The following is a 17,589-nucleotide window of genomic DNA, read 5'->3' as shown; positions in this document are numbered from 1 at the left end:
CCAAAAGGATGTAACTATTGAAAATAGTTCCCAACCAGGAACACACAAACGAGGGAGGGACACTAAAGCCAAACACTCACCAACAAAAGCCTTTATTAGAAGAAAGAGAGCTAGAACCCAATCTTCTACACAGGGTGCACACACTGCACAGATACATCCATCTGTATCTATGCCTTCTCAAACTCAGTTTGATGTGGCTCCAACAAATGTGGAGTCACAGCCCCATTCTCTCACAATTAACACACATCAATCACCACACACTTCCTCACCATCTCTAGATGTGGATATGTTATTCCCATCAATTCCTGATTCTCCCTCTTTATAACTCAGGGAGGAGCCCCACTCAAATACAGGTGATCATCATCTTTTAGATGATTTGTTGGATCACCCGCAAATTCTTTCAGATGTAATTGAAGGATCTGTGTCACCAAAACTCATATCAATCTACACAGATTCAACAGTTATATCACTTTCAATTTCTACTTCTTTTCCTTCTTCAACGGATATCACTCATCCGTTGACAAGTGGTTGTTCTTCAACGGATAAGCTTAACAGCAGTTATCCGTTGATACCATCAGTTTCACCTTCAACGGCTATTCCTCATCCGTTGATAGTCTCTACACACACAACTGAAACAATTCCAAGTGTAGAAGACTTGATTACTGTACAATCACTTCTAGGACTGAGGGAAGGGAGTGACAATTTGAGTGAGAGGCTGGGTTGCTCCCAGGCAAAAGGAGAGATTGAGAGCTCAAATATGCATGCTATTTCTTCCAGCATGGCAAAAGTAAGTGAGAGGAGTACCACCTTAGTAGGTGAAGGTGAGGGAGTGAGTTGTGTGAGCCAGGGGGAGCCCCTGATGCAAGAACATAGAGAAAATGAGAGAAAGGCAGGTACAGCAGATATAAGGATGGATCCAGCCATTGCTAGTGAGTCAATGATTGTGAGTGATGCTGAAAAGGAAAGACAATTTCAGCAACATTACAAAGCTGTAATTGATAACATTTCCTTGGATGCTGACACTTTTACTCATCCTGTTTCAGCCTATCAAGTATTGGCTGCACAGGGCAATGTGGAGGCAGAAAAGACACTACATCTAGTACATATAACAGCATCTCTTCAAAGGGATAAAACTGCTATTAACAAGATGCCTTCAACAGCTGGTGAGTCATTTGAAGAATTTGGAGTAAATTCTGATGATGATGACTTTGTTTCTTCTGATGGAAGCATGAACTTAGGGGGAGATGAAGGCCCTAGTTCTATTCCAAATCTACCTGAATGGGCCTTCACAAAGGAGTCTACAACAGGGCAATTCAATGTCTCCTTAGTCAAACAAATCAGTACTATCAAACAGGCCATTCAGAAAACTTCTCATGCTGGTACAAAGGCTATCCTTACGGCTCACTTGGACTCACTGCATCTCATGAAGTTGCAGCAAGTAAGACAGAATCTGAGTGTGGATGAACTCAGAAAGGATATTGCTGACTTGAAATCCTACAATTCTGAAAAATTGGATTCAGTCATGCCCTTTGGTACAATGCAGGACATTTTGTTGAGATTGAAAAAGGAATCACATACTGAAAAGAGGCTGGCCAAATTGGAAGACAGAGTTCAAGTTATTGAAGATTCTGTGGCCACCATTCTTCACAACCAACAATCTCAAACAAATCTACTAATGCAGCTGGCAAAAGCACAGGGCTTGACCCCTCTCCTTGATGATAACAAAAAGGGGGAGAGTAAAAGGGAAGGGGAAGGAGAGCCATCTACAAAAATCCAAATATCTAAAGTGCTAGTTCCTGCCATCACTACTTCTCCAATCATTCAAATCAAAGGAAAGCCTGATGGAATTGATTTAATCCAGCTAGCAGCAGCTGAAATTCAAGTGAAAGAGCAAAGGAGGAGAATTGATGAAAGGATGCAACAGTTGTTTGGCTCAACACAAGATAAATCAATATCTGTGAAACATAGCACAAAGGTTGAACCAATCAATATGGAGCACAAGCCAGAAAGGAGAAATAAGGTTGGAGAGACTTCTTTCAAGAATCTAAAACCTATGGTTCTCAAGCCCAACACCAGATCCAGCAAGGACTCCACAAAGAACCCTCTAGACTTTGCTCAGATGAAAGAAGTGGACTTTCCTCTTCCAAAGCCTGATGAAGACAAAGTTTTGGGTACTAGCATCATAAAACACAAGGAGACCATGGATGAGGCAGTAAGGAGAAACATGGCTATTATCTTTAGAGAGGGAAAGAGCATATGTGTGATGCAAGGACATCCCAAATTCTCAATAGCCAAGAGGGAAGAAACCAAAAGGTTAAAGAAAGAAGCTGAAAAACTCAAGGCTGACAAAAGAGCACAAGCAAAGCTTGAACAAAAGCTAAAGTCAAGTCTAGTTGAAAATGAGAAAGGAATTGAAGTCAGGGGTGAAGACAAGATTGCAAACTTAGATGAGGTTTTTGGGAGTATATTTGGTGAAAGCATGGAGGAAAAAGAGGAATGGCAGAAGGGAAACAGAAGAAAGGCCAAGGCACATAGAAGGAGTGAAGGCAACACTGAAGAAACTAAATCTCTACGTTCCATACCTGAACCCTTTGTTGCCGATCCCACTATAAACATCCATGGTGAACCAATCATCCCAAAAGAGGAACCTATTGATTGGGACACCATCAATTTGCCTACCTTTTTAACCACTCTTCCACTACCAAAGAAACAGAAAAGAAAATCCAAATCTACACCTCCCCTAAACTCTAAGAAATTCACTCAAAAACATAAACCTAACCCTAAGCCACCCATTTCTAAAGATGATTATGTTCACATCTGTGACATAAAAGAAATTTCAGACATTGAACTCTATCTGGATGAGCTGGAGGATGTAAGGGGAATTGTTGCTTACAGACAGCTACCAGAGAGATTGGTGTTCAGATACAAAGGAGCTGGGGAAAGAACATGGCCTCTCTACAGGATTCTGAATGAAGGCTACTCTACCTTGATCAGAGTCTTTTCAGCCATACAAAAGGATTCTGGCTTTACCAGGACTGCCAAGACTGAAATTCTCAACAAGATTGCCAACATAAGGAAAACTTGGAGGGAGCCCAATGCTTTGCCCAGAACCTTACTCATTCAAGAAAGGGGAACTACAATTCACAAATCACCTCATTGGTTGATGGAATTCAGAGATGATAAAGGAGTCAGAAGATTTTTCAGACTTAAAGACCAACTCAAGATTGCCAGCAATGAAACTCTCAAAGAAATGCAATCTAAGTTGGATATCAGTGATGAAGATGAAGCTGAATTCCTCAGACAACTCCAACTCCAAATTGAGGAAAATGACAAAGGGCTAGGAAAGAAAACCAGGGATCAAAGAAGAAAAAGATGATTTGCTCAGGCTAGTGGAGCACCCTTGGAAATACTGTAAATCTTCAATTACCTTCTAGTACATACACTTTTGCAGCACTCTTTAATTTTCTACTTAGTTTCAGTTCATATATTTGTTAAGTGTTTTGTTATCATCAAGTTAACCTTGAATTTATGTCTACAATTCTTATAGACATAAATAGGGGGAGATTGTTAGGAATATATGTGCATTAGTTTGATGATATGTTTAACAAAACACTTAAGTAGAAATCTAGTGTTTGTAGCCTCAACGGATAAGACCACTTTGGCTATCCGTTGATGGTGTAGCTTTACTTAGAAATAAGTCTAGTGTTGTAGCACATTTCAGTCTCTGAATTTGAGATATAATTATGAATGTTGAGGGAAATTATAAGTCATGTTGACTACTAAAGGATATGTAGATAGGAAGGCCAATTGTAAATATTTCATGCCTTGTAATTTTGTATAAATGAAATGGTGTCAACGGATAACTTAAAGACCTTCAACGGATGAGAAACAAAGCTTCAACGGATGTCTCTAAAGCTTCAACGGATAACATCCTTCAACGGATGAGTGCATCAACGGATAGAGCTTCAACTGCTAAAACATCAACGGATAAAGCCATCAACGGATGAAGGCTTCAACGGATGTTCTGTTAAATAGCAGTTGACAAGTGGTAGTTGTACCTACAAACAGAGGCACATGGGTTGACAGAGACAACTGAGATGTGGTAGCCTATTTCAGGAACATCAGAAAAAGCAGCCGTTCTACTCTAGTATAAAGAGGCAATAGTCAACAATGCACTGGAGTAAAATGGAGAAGAAACAAGTGGAGAACTTATTTTATTATTGTACTTTTTATCTTTGTCTTCACTTGTAAACTTGGTGTTATATAAACCAAGTAGCAGCTAGTAATTAGAATAGAATTTTTCCAGAGCTGTTTAGAAAAATCTTGAGAAAAATTATCTAGTTTGTACGAGGATGCAGCTGTGATCAACTTCTTGAATCACAGATTTTCTGAAATACCATCTCTGGTGGAACAACAAATCCACCAGAAAAGTTTTTAAGGTCTGTTGTGTTCTGTACTTTTGTGCTTGAATATATATCTGTCTGTATTAGCTTAAAGCAATTCACACACTTGTTTATCTTAAACACACAGCCTTTGAAATTGCTCAAAACTTGAAAAAGTTTTGAGATTTACATTCAACCCCCCTTCTGTAAATCTCATTGTTAGTTCACTAGGAATAACAGATAATGATCATCCGTCGGGATGTAAATTTTGACTTAGCCAAAATTTCATCCAATGCAGAAAAATCAATTAAATTTCTGGCTGCACTACAACTTGCAAAATATATGAAATGATTCAAGAATAATTAAGCATACCTAACTCACTTACCAACCTTGAAAAGGTGGACTCATCAAGTGGCTTGGTAAATATGTCTGCAAGCTGCTTTTCACTTGGAACAAAATGAAGTTCCACAGTACCATTCATCACATGTTACCTAATGAAGTGGTACTTGATGTCTATGTGATTTGTTCTTGAATGTTGCACTGGATTTTCAGTGATGGCAATTGCACTTTTGTTATCACAGAAAATGGGAATTCTATCCACTTGTAGACCATAGTCTAACAATTGGTTTTTCATCCACAAAATTTGTGCACAGCAACTACCGGCAGCAATATATTCAGCTTCAGCTGTTGAAGTAGAAACTGAATTTTGCTTTTTACTGAACCAGGACACAAGCTTGTTCCCTAGAAATTGATAGGTTTATGTTGTACTTTTTCTGTCTATTCTACAACCTGTATAATCTGCATCTGAAAAACCAGTTAGATCAAACCAGAATCTCTAGAGTACCAAATGCCAAGTTTTGGTGTACCCTTGAGATATCTGAAAATTCTCTTAATAGCTACTAGGTGAGATTCTCTAGGATCAGCCTGAAATCTAGCACAAAGACAAGTAGCAAACATTATATATGTCCTACCAGCTGTTAAGTACAGAAGTGAGCCAACCATGCCCCTATAACTTGAAATATCCACAGACTTTTCAGTAGTGTTAAATTCAAGCTTAGTTGCAGTGGCCATTGGAGTTTTTGCAGATGTGCAATCCATTAGATCAAACTTCTTTAAAAGATCATGAATGTATTAAGTTTGAATAATGAATATTCCATCACTAACTTGCTTAACTTGTAAACCAAGAAAGTAAGTTAATTCTCCCATCATGCTCATTTCATACTTACTTTGCATCAATTTGGCAAACTTTTTGCAAAGTTTTTCATCTGTAGAGCCAAAAATAGTATCATCTACATAAATTTGAACAAGTATACTAGAGCCATTAACATTTCTAAAGAATAAAGTTTTATCAACAGTACCTCTTGTGAAGTGGTTTTCCAAAAAAACTTTGATAAAGTGTCATACTAGGCTCTAGGTGCTTGCTTCAGTCTGTGAAGTGCTTTCAAAAGATAGTAGACATGATTTTGGAAATTTGGATCTTCAAAAACCAGGAGGCTGAGTAACATAGACTTCCTCCTCCAAATGTCCATTCAAAAAAGCATTTTTGACATCCATTTGATAGACTTTGAAATTTGCATGAGCTGCATAGGCTAAGAAAATTCTGATCGCTTCAAGTCTTGCAACAGTAGCAAAAGTTTCATTAAAATCTATTCCTTCTTGTTGACAATAGCCCTTAGCAACCAATATAGCTTTATTCCTGACTACTATGCCATTTTCATCCATCTTGTTTCTGAATTCCCATTTGGTGTCAATTGGATTCTTTCCTTTAGGCTTGGGTACCAGCTTCCATACCTTGTTCCTTTCAAATTGGTTTAGCTCCTCCTGCATAACTAAAATCCAATCAGGATCCAATAAAGCTTCTTTTATCTTCTTTGGTTCTTTCTTAGATAGGAAGCTACTATATAGACATTCTTCTTGAGTTGTTCTCCTTGTTTGAACTATAGAAGATGCATCACCAATGATAAGCTCAAAAGGGTGATCCTTAGTCCATTTTCTTTGTTGAGGTAGATTATCTCTAGATAAAGAGGCCTCATAGTTGTCTTGATGCGTGACTGAGTTTTGATTATTAGAAACTCCCCCTGAGTTTGTGAATCTTTGATTTGAGAAAGGAGAGCTTTCTGTAAATGACCTATTCTGACTTCCAGCTTCTCTTAATGACCCGACGGATGGTGCACTTTATGTTCTGACGGATGAAGCTGATTGTCTCCCGACGGATAAGGAAGATTGTCTCCCGACGGATGAAGCATTTTGCAACTCAACAAATGTTGAATTATATGCTTCATTAGTTGTAGATTTTTCTGCATTATCCTTATTCACTATTTCTTGATCATTTTCATCATCATTATCATCACTAACCATCTCCACATTATCAAACTTCAGGCTTTCATGAGAATCTTCATCTTGTAGTCCTTCAATCTTTTTATCATCAAACACAACATGTATTGATTCCATAACAATGTTGGTTCTAAGATTATAGACTCTATATGTTTTTCCCAATGCATATCCAACAAAAATTCCTTCATCTGCTTTAGCATCAAACTTTCCATGTTGATCAGTTTGATTCCTCAGGACAAAACATTTGCAACCAAAGACATGAAGAAAATTTAGGGTTGGTTTCTTGTTCTTGAACAATTGGTAGGGTGTCATACATTTTTCTTGATTAATCAAGGAAATATTCTGAGTGTAGCAGGAAGTGTTCACAGCTTCAGCCCAAAAATATGTTGGTAACTTTGATTCTTCAAGCATTGTCCTTGCAGCTTCAATAAGAGATATGTTCTTTGTTTCCACTACTCCATTTTGTTGTGGAGTTCTAGCTGCAAAAAACTCATGCATTATCCCATTCTCTTCACAAAATGATCTCATCAGAGAATTCTTGAACTTAGTTCCATTGTCACTCTTGATTCTCCTTACTTTAAAATCAGGATGATTGTTGACTTGCCTTATGTGATTGATGATGATTTCACTAGCTTCATCTTTAGACTTTAGGAAATATGTCCAAGAGAACTTTGAGAAATCATCTACAATTACTAGTCAAAATCTTTTTCTTGAAATGGACAACGCATTGACTGGTCCAAATAAATCCATGTGTACCAATTGCAAAGGTTCTTCAATTGTTGAATCAAGCGTCTTTCTGAATGATGCTTTAATCTGCTTTCCCTTTTGGCAGGCATCATATAATCCATCCTTAGAAAACTCCACTTGAGGAATGCCTCTAACCAGTTCTTTCTTGATAAGCTCATTCATGGTCTTGAAGTTTAGATGAGACAGCTTCTTGTGTCATAGCCAACTTTCATCTTGACTTGCTTTACTGAGAAGACAAGTGACAAATTCTGCATTAGATGAGTTGAAGTCAGCTAGATACACATTTCCTTTTCTCACTCCAGTGAGAACCACATTGTTGCTTCTTTTGTTTGTCACAACACAGGCCTCTGAATTGAAGGTTACTGAATTGCCCTTATCACAAAGGTGGCTAAACTCAACAAATTGTGCTTAAGACCATCCACTAAAGCAACCTCTTCAATGATGACATTGTCTTTTGAAATCAAGCCATATCCCACAGTATAACCCTTGTTGTCATCTCTAAAAGTAATACTTGGGCCAACTCTCTCCTTGAACTTTGTGAGCAGGGTAGAATCTCCAGTCATGTGTCTTGAGCAACCACTATCCAGGTACCAAAGATTCTTTTTATTTCCCTGCACACATCAAAACCAAATTAAGTTGATTTTGTTACTCAAGTTTCCTTGGGTCCTACCTTGTTAGCTTTCTTCTTTGGTTTCTTAGGTTTGATCTCATTTGACTTGGGAATTTCTGAATCATCCTTAGTCATTTGAATTGGACCATTGAAATCAGTCATTAAAACAGAATTATCATGCACATTTTGATTAGCAGGAAAAGGGATGTTGTTTGCAAACATGTTATTCCAGTAAGGCATGATAAATGGCATTTGTGGCATACTAAATGCAGCATAATAAGGATTAGGTGCAAATGAAATATTAGCAAATTGTGCATTAATATTATGAGCAGACATAGCATTCATTGGCATAGAAGGCAAGGCATTCATGTTGGGAAAAAGAGAGGGTACAGATATAGGAGTAGGCATGGCAAGTTTGCAATTAACAGACAAATAATTAACATTACCACACTTAACACAGATTTTTCTTGGAGCATACTTATCAGGTGTGTAGTTGTTATATTTGTTAATCCCTACTGTCCCATTTCTATTATTTTCCTTTTTAGTTTCTGTTTTAACCTCAATCTTTTCTAATCTGTCATTCAATTGCTTGATGGACAGATGACCAACATTCACTTTCTTCTCCTTCTTCACTTGACTTGATTCTCCTGAAACAAAGTTTTTGGAAACTGATCCATACTTTTTATTCAACTTGGCAAGTTTGGCTTTGCTCACAGGTTTGCTCATAGCCGACAGATGTGGCTCTTTGTCACTCGACGGATAATCCTTTTGATTATCCACAGGATGACTTTCATCATCCGTCGAGTCCACATCTGTTATCAATCCTTCAACCAAATTGGATTCCAGCCTCTCCTTACTCTTTTTCCAGGCTGCATCACAAAAGGTCTCAATATCTTGAACTTTAGTGATTTGATCATGAACATCTCTGGATGATTTCCATGCTTTAATCACTTCATGTTCTCGTTCAAGCTGCTTCTTTAAAATATCTTCTTTCTTCAAGGACTCAGTTAATTCATCCTTAGCAATCTTACACTCAATTCTCAATTTTTCAAATTCAATAAACTGAGACTCTAGCACATTATTCCTCTCACTTAAAATCAAATTATTTTCTTTAATTTTAGCATTTTCCTTAGTGAGGGACTTAAGTGTAACATGCAAGTGATATAATTCTGTAGACATGTCATTGATTGCATCATTACACTCAGCTTTAGATAAATGTGCTAGGTTAGTGGTGATTACCTGATTACTTGAAGAACTTGTTTCTGTTTCATCAGACTTGGACATCAGGGCTAGATTGACATAGCTTACATCATCATCTTCATCCAATCCATCAGCTGCCCGGTCATTTTCCTGTGTAATGAAAGCCCTTTCCTTTTGCTTGAGAAACTTAAAATATTTCTATTTTAATCAATAGGCTCAAACTTCTTTTTGCTAGAATCTGACTTTCTAAACTCACTGGCAAAATGCCCTGCCAAGCCACATTTAGAACATTTGAATTTAGATTTATCCACCATGTTTCTACTTGCTTGGATGCACCAAAGTTCTTTTTGAACTTGAGCTTGGAAAATCTTCTGGAAAGGAATGCTAAATGCTCATCAATATCATCCATGTCATCTTGGCTCAAATGATCTTCATTTTCAGCTACCAGCCCTTTGCCCTTGTTCTCACAGACCTTTGAAGTAGACTCAACAGCTTCTACCTTCATCTCCTTCTCTTTCTCTAACTCAGCAACCAGTGCTATGGACCCTCCTTTCTTCCTTCCTTTCTCCATACTCTCATCTTGCTCTATTTCAAGCTTATAAGTCTTCAGGATGCCACACAGTCTCTCCAAGGTAAACTCCTTGTAATCCTGAGAATTTCTCAATGAGACTGTCATTGGTTTCCACTCCTTTGGAAGGTATCTAAGGAACTTGAGGATAGAGTCTTTTGTCTGATAGACTCTTCCATGCAACTTCAGAGCATTTAGTAGTTTTTGAAACCTACTAAAGATATCAGTGAGAGACTCACTATCTTTAAAATGGAAGTGCTCATATTGCTAAATTAGTAGCTGCATCTTATTCTCCCTTACTTACTCAGTACCATCACAAATAATCTGGATAGTGTCCAAAACCTCCTTGGTTGTTTTGCAGTTAATGATGTTTTCAAACATATCACCATCAACTTCATTGAACAATATATTCATGGCCTTCTTATCTTTCCTGACTTGCACAATATCAGGATCTGACCATTCATGCCTAGGCTTGGGAACAGATGGTTCATTGTCTGTTGCAGCTCTCATTGGTACATGAGGACCTCTCTCTATGCAATCTACATAGGCCTCATCTTGAGAAAGAAGATGTAGATGCATTTTCACCTTCCAGTGGTGATAATTGTCTTTATTCGGAAAATGAATTTTAACTCCAACATCCTTCTTGTTCATCTTGTTGTTTGTTGTGATCTTTACACTCGTTGTACTTCAAGAGCTTGCTTTGATACCAATTGTTATTCCCTAACAATACAACAAGAATTACAGAAGGGGGGTTGAATGTAATTCTGGCTTCTTTCTGAGATTTATAAAAATGTTCTACCTCAATATATATAAGTGTTTTGATTATAAATTGCGGAACGAAAGAATTAAGTAAATCAAACACAAAGTAATAAAAACACAAGTCTTTAAAACTTTCTGGTGGATTTGAATGTATCCACCAGATATATATATATATATATATATATATATTTGAGAACTCTGTGAAGCTCAAATTGGCTCACAGCTACTTTACAGGTGAACAAACAAACTACAGAGAAATTCTTGACAAGTACAGCTTTTTCTATTTCTCTTCTAAATATGTTTGCTTAGTTATTTGTTCTACTAGCTACACTTGGTTTATATATCACCAAGTTTACATGGTAATAAGACAGGATAATAAAACAAAACTTATCAAGTCTAACTCCATGCTGCTTCATTACTCTATTCCAGTATCTTTGAAAATCTTCATAACTTGCATAGAAATGGTAATGCTTCTTTGTTCTCAATTTCCTGCTAGACAGGATGCCACATTCCTTTTGCAAACACCCAACGTATGTGACTGTGTTGTCACTGTCAACAGATATTTGAATTGATCATCCGTCGGGTACATGCTTGTTATCCGTCGGGTGGCTTTGTTGATCATCCGTCGGGTAGCTTTGTTGATCATCCATCGGGTAGCTATTTGACACTTGACTCCATTTCATTTATGCAGAATTACAAGACATCTCATATTTATAATTAATCAACCTATTCTGCATATCTACTAGTAGTCAACATGACTCATATGCTACTACAGAATCTACACAAAGTTGTTTGCAGAAATGTGCTACAATACTTATTATTACATAAGCTACTCACTCGATATATATTAAATCATCATCCGCCGGGACTATATTGAATCATCCGTCGGGACTATATTTGATCATCCATCAAGTGCTACAAAATTCACTAAGTTAAATCTACTAAGGTGTTTTGTATGATTTATCATCAAGTTCATAACATATTCCTAACAGATCCATATTTCTCATTTAACTTAGCTAGCTTAGCTTTGCTAACTGGTTTACTCACAATCGACGGATGTGGCTCCTTGTCCCTCGACCGATAATCCTTTTGATTATCCGACGGATGATTTTCATCATCCGTCGAGTCCACATCTATCAACAATCCTTCAACTAAATTGGACTCAAACTTCTCTTTACTCTTCTTCCAGGCTGCATCACAAAAGGATTCAATACCTTGAACTTTAGTGATTTGAGCATGAACATCTCTAGATGATTTACATGCCTTAATCACTTCATGTTCTCGTTCAAACTGCTTTCTTAAAATCTCTCATTTCTTCAAGGACTCATTTAATTCATCGTTAGCAATCTTACACTTAATTCTCAATTTCTCAAATTTAATAAACTGAGACTCTATCACATTATTCTCTCACTTAAAAACAAATTGTTTTCTTTAATTTTAGTATTTTCCTTAGTGAGGGACTTTAGAGTAACACGCAGGTAATATAATTCAGTAGACATGTCATTTATTGCATCATTACACTCAGCTTTAGATAAATGTGCTAGATTAGTGGTGATTACCTGATTGCTTGAGGAACTTGTCTCTATTTCATCAGATTTGGCCATTAAGGCTAGATTGACATAGCTTATTTCTTCATCTTCATCCAATCCATCTACAGCCTAGTCATTCTCCTGTGTGATGAAATCCCTTTCCTTTTGTTTGAGTAGCTCAAAGTATTTCTGTTTATAATCAATAGGCTCAAACTTCTTTTTGCTGGAATCAGACTTTCTACATTCACTGGCAAAATGACCCGCCAAGCCACATTTAAAACACTTGAATTTTGATTTATCAACCATGTTTCTATTTGACTTGGCTCCTCCAAAATTCTTCTTAAATTTGAGCTTGGTAAATCTCCTGGATAGGAATGCTAGATGTTCATCAATTTCATCCATGTCATCTTGGCTCAACAGATCTTTATTTTCAGCTACCAGCCCTTTACCCTTGCTTTCACAGACCTTTGAAGTAGACTCAACAGCTTCTACCTTCATCTATTTCTCCTTTTCTAACTCAGCAACCAGTGCTATGGACCCTCCTTTCTTCCTTCCTTTCTCCATCCTTTCATCTTGCTCTATTTCAAGCTCATAGATTTTCAGGATGCCATACAGTCTCTCCAAGGTGAACTCCTTGTAATCTTGTGAATTTCTTAATGAGACTGTCATTGGCTTTCACTCCTTTGGGAGAGATCTAAGGAACTTGAGGTTAGAGTCTTTTGTTTGATAGACTCTTCCATGCAGCTTTAGAGCATTTAGTAGCTTTTGAAATCTACTAAATATATCAGTGCGTGGCTCACTATCTTCACGGAAATGCTCATATTGCTAAATTAGGAGCTGCATCTTGTTCTCCCTTACTTACTCAGTACCATCACAAATAATATGGATTGTGTCCCAAACCTTTTTGGTTGTTTTTCAGTTAATAATGTTATCAAACATATCACCATCAACTCCATTGAACAATATGTTTATGGCTTTCTTATCCTTCTTGACTTGCTCAATATCAGGATCTGACCATTCATGCCTAGGTTTTGGAATAGATGGTTCATTGCCAGTAGCAGCTCTCATTGGTACATAAGGACCTCTCTCTATGCAGTCCACTTAGGCCTCATCTTGAGAAAGAAGATGTAGGTGCATCTTCACCTTCCAGTGGTGATATTATCTTTATCCATAAATGGAATTTTAACTCCAACATCCTTTTTGTTCATCTTGTTTTTTGTTGCGATCTTTCTTTGTGCTTCAAGAGCTTGCTCTGATACCAATTTTTATTCCCTAACAATACAACAAGAGTTACAAAAGGGGGGGTTGAATGTAATTCTGGCTCCTTTTCTTGATTTTAAAAATGTTCTAACTTAATACATATAACAGTGTTTGATTTTCTGAAGTGTAAAATAGAAAGATAATTGAAATCAAAGCACTAAGTAATAAAACACAAGCTTTAAAACTTTCTGGTGGATTTGAATGTATTTGCCATATATATATATATATATATATATATATATATATATATATATCAGTTTGAGAAGTCTGTAAAGCTTTGAATAGCTCACAACTGCTTTACAAGTTGAACAAACAAACTACAAAGAAATTTTTACAAGTACAGCCTTATCTGTTTCTCTGAGAAATGTATTTTCTTAGTTAAAAATGTTCTACTTGCTACCCTTGGTTTATATATCACCAAGTTATATGATAGTAAGAGAAGATAATAAAACAAAATATATATAGCCTAACTTCATGTTGTTTCACTACTCTATTCCAGCATCTTTGAATATCTTCACATTTACATCTAAATGGTGATGCTTCTTTGTTCTCAAAATCCTGCTTAACAGGCTACCACATTCCTTTTGCAAACACCCAACGCATGTGACAGTGTTGTCACTGTCAACAGCTATTTTGAATTTGATCATCCGTCGGGACTATGTTGGTCATCCGTCGGGAGCTTTGTTGATCATCCGTTGGGAGTCTTGCAGATCATCCGTCAGGAGTCTATCTGCCACTTGACTCTATTTCACTTATACAGAATTACAAGACATATCATATTTATAATTAGTCAACCTATTCTTCATATCACTCTAGTAGTCAATATGACTTAGAGAACCCTACACAATCTACTAGACTAAAACATATCATTTGCAAAAATGAGCTGCAGTACTTATTTGTTACATAAGCTACACTTTCGATGGATGTCAAATTGTCATCCGTCGGGACTATAAAGTTCATCCGTCGGGTCTATATTATATCATCCGTCGAGAGCTATAAATTCCACCAAGTTAAATATACTAAGGTGTTTTGTTTGATTTATCATCAAGTTCACAATATATTTCTAAACACTCCTGACACTCCACCCATTGAGGGTGATGACCCTGATTCTGAGTAGGTGTGATTGATTCCTTACCATTACCTTCACTGAGGATAGTGAATATTTTAAGTTTGGGGTAGTAATTAAGGATTATATATTATGTGTGAGTCACATAAAGTTGCATATTCATGCTAGTGTAGTATATATAGTTGCATATTTGCCATGTAGTAGTTTTTTTATTTATTTTTTTATTTTCTATTATTTTGCATGATAGTTGTTCATATAGTTTCATGCATTTGCATTATAACATGATCCCTTAAGTTGGCTTTTCCGATTGATTTGTGATATTGATTCTAGTGTAGTGATGTCGTGTTTAGTGATGTTAAGTCATATCAAGTCGATTTGTATGCTAGAGATAATTTTAATTTCATTAAGTCTTATAGGTTGCTTGAGGGCTAGATCTTGGTCATGGTTTGTTTGTTTGTTGATGTTTAATCACATGTTTATATTTAGAATTTAGGATATATTCTTAATAAAAAAAATAACATGGATAATTAAAAATTGGAGTAAAAAATTGGATTTCATTGCTAGTTGTTATGGCTAGGTGCAAATGGCTAGTAGTCGGCTCACTCTATATGAGTAGTCTAGGGTTGAACGAGATGGAGTGAAATGCACTCGTTCAGAAATTTAAAAAAAAAAAGAAAAAGATATGTGTTATGCATAATTGATCACAAGTGGACTCTTTAATACTCGAGTTATTAAGTTCTTAGGGGACTTTGTGCCTAGTGACCTAAGGCTTTTATAGTCTGGGATCCACTAACCTAACACTCGCTACATGGGTATTATTGTATAAGTCTTTTGTGGACCTCACTCATTGCACGGTCAAATAAGCATATTTATGTTGTTTATGTATTGTGAATAAAGGCATGAATCCATGTATAACTCCGATATAAGAATTGAAGTGTTTTCAATCATTTTGAGTTTAACTTTTTATTCTATTTATAACCTTCTGATTGCCTTGATGAGTAGTGGGTCATGATTGTTGATCTAGTTTCGATAGTATATCTGTAAGCATTTGCACACACGCACGTTTCTGGCTTGTAAGTTGATTTGTGGGATTTGATTGATCTTTGTGTGAATAACTGCATTTGTTGAGATGTTGATTGTTGGTTGGTTTAGTTAATCTGAGGGGATCGTTGCATTCATATTAGTTGCATACATGCATTTTTATTTCTTTTTTCTTTGAGTCTGTTTATGCTTGAGGACAAGCATCGGTTCAAGTTTGGGGGTGTGTTAAGTGGCATCTGTGTCCACTTAGATTCCTTTATAAAGGCTTGAATCGACGTTTTGTACTCAAGTTATTTGTGTATTTGATGTGTTTTGTAGTGTTTTTGCATTTCAGGCATATAACAGGGATTCAGGTGATTTAGCATTGTTTTGATGCTAAAATGGTGTTAGGAATGTGTCAAGAAGATTGCTCGTGAAAAGGCCAACTCAAACCAGCAAGAGAATAAAAAGTAGAAGTTTTTTTCCAGAGAGTCAGCGCGCCCGCGCTGTGCTAGCGCGCGCCCGCGCCAGGTTTACAGGAAGACAGCGCGCCCGTACTGGTAAAGCGCGGGTCGGGATGGCAGAATTCTGTTTCTACTTTGATTTTGAGAGTTTAATGCCCTGGTTGATTCTACGGCATATATATTAATAACTTAAGAAGACCATATAGCACAATTCAACCAAGGCGAAGAAACCCTAATTTATTCTTGTGATTCTTCATTTTAAGTTGTAATCTTGGATGCTAGTTTTCTTATTTGTAAACCTATACTCTTGTGTAACATACTTGGTTTATTATTTATTCAGTATAAAGACTACGTTTATTATACCATGCTTTCATCGGAACCCACGTTGATGATGAGTCCGATTATGGGCTAATCGTTATCGTGGGATTCTAGCGTATTTACTTATGGATTTCTTTAGTTAATTTATTTCGATGCCTTAGTGTGTGGTGATTATATGATAACCTAGTATTGGTTGTGCTTATTTGTCTTATGAGCGTCGCGAACTTATAAGATAGTGTGCTAATCTCTATTGAAGCGAAAGTGAATTTAGGGGTTTAGAACTTGCCATGATAGCATAGGTTCATATTTTTGATATGCATGATTAAAAGGTAATTTTAACCATATTACTTGCCCTATATAATCATAATAGATAACTTGTGCATTAAACCGTTATGTTGTCAAATTCTATAGACATATAGGGTCTCAATATAATTGGTATTTATTTAGCTTCTATCTATTTTGTGGATGTCTGGTAGTAGGGTATTCGTACAACGAAAGTTGGCGTTTACTAGTTTCGTGTTATCTGATTAGTGTCATCACCATTGCATGCTAAGGTTAAGAACAAAGTTAATGAAGTAGTAATGAAGTTAGAATCCCATGTTTGTGTCATATAGTAAAACAATCCTTTTTAATCTCTTAGTTAATGTTCTTTAGTATAATCTCTTAGTTAATCGTAGTTATAAACAATCCCAATTTGTTATTCGTCTTAGCATTGAATAATAACTATACCATTGTTGCATAAGTGCATTGATTGAAATTAACCTAAACCAGTTCTGTGGGAACGAACTAGAAGTAATTCTATATTAATTGTGATCGCATATACTTGCATGAATATTAGCACGTGTTTTCGTCCTAACAAAGATCTCGCACTTTTTTCCATACAAGTAGTGCCTCCAAATATTTAAGGCAAAAACTATTGTCGTGAGCTCAAGATCATGGGTATGATATCGAATTTTGTATTCCTTTAATTGTCTTGACGCGTACGTGATTACCTTGTCGTGCTGCATAAGCACACACCCTAATCCCTTGTGCGAAGCGTCACTATAAATCACAAAATCTCCTTTTTCGTCCAAAAACTCCAACACAAGGGCCTTCACCAATCTTTTCTTCAGTTCTTGGAAATTGCTCTCGTATTTCTCTGTCCATTCGAACTTCTCAGTCTTACGAGTAAGTCAAGTTAAATGGGTTGCGACCTTCTCAAAATTTTGAACAAACCTGCGATGGTAGTCGGCCGATCCTTTGAAACTTCTTACCTCTGTGGGTGTGGTTGGCCTTTCCTAATTTGAGACCGCCTCTATCTTAGAGGGGTCGATCAATACTCATTCCTTATTG

This window comes from Apium graveolens, chromosome 8, assembly GCF_009905375.1.
Source record: "Apium graveolens cultivar Ventura chromosome 8, ASM990537v1, whole genome shotgun sequence".
Lineage (NCBI taxonomy): Eukaryota > Viridiplantae > Streptophyta > Magnoliopsida > Apiales > Apiaceae > Apium > Apium graveolens.
This window is presented reverse-complemented; position numbering follows the sequence as displayed.